The sequence below is a fragment of the Gossypium arboreum genome, chromosome 6 (assembly GCF_025698485.1).
Source record: "Gossypium arboreum isolate Shixiya-1 chromosome 6, ASM2569848v2, whole genome shotgun sequence".
In the NCBI taxonomy this organism is placed as follows: Eukaryota; Viridiplantae; Streptophyta; class Magnoliopsida; order Malvales; family Malvaceae; genus Gossypium; species Gossypium arboreum.
In genome coordinates this window covers 95277462-95282104 of record NC_069075.1, presented here as the reverse complement: position 1 = coordinate 95282104, position 4643 = coordinate 95277462, and the positions used below count along the sequence as shown (strand labels likewise).

The following is a 4643-nucleotide window of genomic DNA, read 5'->3' as shown; positions in this document are numbered from 1 at the left end:
AATCCTTTGCAGTTCATTCCTATTTTCATTTTGGAATAGAGATAGGCTATAACAACCCAGTGGAAACTTGATGCTTAGTCTTTACCCATTGACAGCTCAAACATTTAGCAACATATTCAACAATCTCCATTTCATTCTGGGCCATCAATATGATTCTCGTAGGTCATGATACATTTTGCACTGCTAGGATGCATAGCGAAGGGTCTATCATGAGTTTTGCATAAAATCAATTCTTTTAGTTCAACAACATTGGGAACACATATCCAACTATGAAATCTGAGGCAATCTTTTTCACCTGCGCTAAAATTTTCAATGATGCCTTATGGAAGTAGCTTCTTTTTCTCAAACAACTTAGCATCAACAAACTACACCTCCTTTATTCGATCAAGCAATACAAGTTTGGTTCTCAATTCAACTAATAGGCTACCATCATCGCCAATATTGAGCTGAGCAAAAAATTTCTCACAAATCAATTGATGCCTTCCTACTCAAAGCATTAGATACAACATTTGCTTTTCCAGGGTGATAATTGATTTCACAATCGTAGTCTTTTAACAGTTCAATCGAACAATGCTGTCTCAAGTTTAAATCTTTTTGGGATAGGAGGTATTTGTGACTCTTGCGATCGATATAGCTGAGCAAGAATTATTATTTTTAACAAAAAGGACTAAAGAGTGAAAGTCTGAAACTAATTTAAATGCATTATAAGCTGATGTGTAGTGTTTAGAATTTGTAGGTTAAATTAAATTATGTTATAGATCAAGTTTTGAACCAATTGGAAGACAACCGTGGAAAATGAAAGATTGTGGATTGACCTTTTTAATTAAGTCTATTTCCATTTTGCCGAGTAAGTTCATACATTATCAAACATTGTTTAAATCTTCTTTGTTTATGTTCTCTCATTGTATAATTTGAAAGTTGGTAAGTCAAACTCAGTTTTTTATTATAGAATGGAGATATTGAATTATGATTCAAAGGAATGAGAAAGAGGTTTGATAAATCGTAATTTATACATGTTTTTATCCCATTCCTAGCACATTTATGGATGGTTTCTGCTTAGATTTGATGAATTCGATGCTCCTAATTCTTTAATTTCATGTTTTATACTTAGGTGAACATAGGAGAGTAAAAAGAGCGAGAAACGGGCCGAAAACGGAGAAAATAGACCCACATGGGAAATCAACACGGCCTGGACTTCCTCATATGGGTGTGTCACACAGCTGTGTCCTTTGGCAGGATCGAAGTACGACTTACACGGGTAGACTACACGCCCGTGCCTATTCAACAGCCTTGACCACGGGCTGGAGTAATCACACATGGATGTGTCACACAGGCGTGTCCCTACCAAGCCCAAGTATAACCCTTTTCGGAAAAGGCCAATTTTGAGAGATCTTAGGCATTCTAAAGACTATTTAAACACCTGAGGAGGCACTTAGGAAGGGAGAGGCAGAGTAGGAGGCAAGGAATTACTCAAGGGAAGCCGATTGGTCCATATTAGAAGCCGAATCCATCATCAAGACTAAACATCTCCCTTCAACTTCCATTCAAGGGTTTAGGGTTTTCTTTATGTTTTGTATTCATTATTCTTATGAGATGTTTTCTTCTATAATTATGAACTAAACCCCCTAAATTCCTAAGGGGAATGAAACCTAAGACGGATCTTGTTATTATTATCTGAATTATATGATAAATATTTGACTTGTTTTTAATTATGTGTTTTTAATTCTTGTTTTAATAATCCAGGATATTGATTCAAGTTAATGCTCTTATTCAGAGAAGGAATAGACCCTGTCTAAGAGTAAAACTGTCATAATTAAGCAGAGTTAATTGCGCGCCTAGAGATAGGGTGACAAGATTTTGCTGGGTCAGGGTGAAACCTAATAAGGGAATCCATAGATCGAGTTAATGCAATTCTAGGGTGTTAATTAGAAAGAGATTTCAATTATTCAACCTAGGGTTAGACGTCATTAGTCTCGAGAGAGATAATAATATAACTTAGGGATTTCTACAGATAAAGTCAAATGAATAAATTGTCTAATTCAGAGTCAAATAACAAGTGAAGTCTAGGTGGATTTTTCCTTAGGTATTGTCTTAATCATTCGAATTTTCTAAAAAGCATTTTCCCAAATTTTCTTTCTGTGCATTCTTAGTTTAGTAATTAGTTTAGATAACAAAATCTCTTATTTTTAGGCTAGATAATAAAAAGGAAGTAATTACTAGCACTCGTGGTTCCTTTGGGTTCGACAATCCGGTCTTGCTTAAGCTATACTACTGTTCGATAGGTATACTTGCCTTCATCATGATAATAGTTAGTTTCAAGAACGCTTAATTATAACTATTTAAAACCTGTCGCGAATATCACGTATCAAGGTTATAAAAATGAAAGTGTCCTAATGAACTAGGATATTAGGATATTAGGAACACTCGATTTTTATTACTTTAGCCATTTTACTTTTATTGCAATTTAAATTTTTATTTTCTTTTTCATTTATTTTCTTCGAACAGGTTTTTCTAGTTTATGACCAGATGAAACACATCAGGACCACTACTTTTTTACGGTGAAATCGATCGCACAGTTCACAGAAACCGAAGAGAAATAAGGCGAAGCTTATGATACACAAAGGAAGAGCAAGAGGACAATACTTCAACCATAACCGAGGAGATGGCCGACAACCAGGAAAATCTGTTACCTCCTGCGATTGCTGCTAATTAGAATCTTGCTCTACGTACTATGTATGATTATGCTAAACCTTCTTTAACAGGAACTAAATCGAGCATAGTTAGACCTGTTGTAGCTGCAAATACTTTTGAACTAAAACCTAACACAATTCAAATGATACAGTAATTTGTTCAGTTTGATGGTTTGCAGGACGAAGATCCCAACGCTCACTTGGCAAACTTTTGGAACTATGTGATACATTTAAAATTAATGGTGTTTCTGATGGCACCATTCACCTTCAGTTATTCCCTTTTTCATTGAAAAACAAAGCTAAACAGTAGTTGAATTCGTTGCCATGAGGGTCAATCACTACTTGGGAACAAATAACCGAAAAGTTTTTATTAAAATATTTTACGCCAGCTAAAATGGCTAAATTATGTAATGATATCTCTTCTTTTGTGCAGATGGATTTAGAAACACTCTACGATGCATGGGAGAGATACAAGGACCTCTTGAGAAGATGCCCTCACCATGGGTTACCATTCTGGCTACAGGTTCAAACGTTTCATAATGGCCTGAATCTTTCGACTCGACAAATTTGACGTAGCCACTGGTGGGACTATCAATAATAAAACACCTGAAGATGCTTATGAATTTAGAGAAGAGATGTCACTGAATAATTATCAGTGGCAAGTCATGAGGACAAAGCCAACAAAAGCAGTAGGCATTTATAACATCGATTCGATCACCATGCTCTCTAATTAGGTAGAACTCTTAAATAAGAAAATTAATGGTTTTCTTAGTTCTTCACAGGTTCACCCAATAATGCAGTGTGAAGCAAATGGAGGTGGATCGAGTAATCCAAAATACCCACCCTATGGCCACAACATGGAGAACGAGCGGTAAAATTACATGGGTAATAATCCCCGATCTCAAAATAATCATTATAGTAATACTTACAATGTAGGTTGGAGGAACCACCCAAAATTCTCATGGGGAGGCCAAGGGAATCAACGACCACCACCACCTCCAAGCTTCCAGAAATCACCCTACCAACAAGAGAAAAAGCCGAACCTTGAGGAGATGCTAACAAAATTTATCTCAGTGTTAGAAACTCATTTTCAGAATACCGAGACAGCACTTAAAAATCAACAAGCGTCGATCAAAGGGCTCAAAACTCATATAGGTCACCTCACTAAATTGATGTCTAAATGACCACAAGGTAGCCTGTCGAGTAACACTAAATCTAACCTAAGGGAGCAAATCAATGCAATTACCATTCAAGATGCGGAAGGGTTAGTTGCACCTTAACCAGAACAGAGGCAAAAAACTGTGGTAAGTAAAGGTAAGGGTGTGGTGGACCACAATGACCAGAAACCGGTAAGTAAAAAATACAAACCTCGTGTGCCATACCCAAACGCGACAAGAAAAGACCGCACAGAAGAACAATTCGGTAAATTTCTTAAATTATTAAAGAAGTTACATATTAACTTATCGTTTATTGAAGCTCTTTCGCAGATGCCAAACGCAGTAAAATTCTTGAAGGAGCTTTTAACAAATAAGCGGAAGTTGGATGAGGCGTCGCATGTGGAACTAAATGCGGTTTGCTCAGCCATAATACAGAATAAGCTAGCCAACAAATTAAAACATCTAAGGAGTTTTACGATTCCCTATTTAATTGGTAACCTAGATGTTAATAATGCTTTGGCTGATTTACGGGCTAGTATCAATGTCATGCCTTCCAAAATGTTTAAACAATTAGGTCTTGGGAAACCCCAACAAACTAGGATGAGTATTCATTTAGCCGATAAAACAATCAGATTTCCTAGGGGGAGTATTGAAGATGTACTCGTTAAAATTGACAAATTTATATTCCCAGTCAATTTCGTTGTTCTAGACATAGAAGAGGATAGTAACGTTCCTTTAATTTTAGGGAGCCCCTTTTTAGCAACCGTTAGAACAATAATTGATGTTGGCACAGGTG

General features: G+C 36.4%; 1 non-coding gene across 1 annotated transcript; it reads right to left on the bottom strand.

The window, feature by feature from the left end:
- Positions 1–3090: 3090 nt before the first annotated feature.
- Positions 3091–3197, bottom strand: LOC128294839 (small nucleolar RNA R71). Its single transcript, XR_008285146.1, has one exon. It is a non-coding gene; the product is annotated as a small nucleolar RNA R71 (small nucleolar RNA).
- Positions 3198–4643: the final 1446 nt, after the last annotated feature.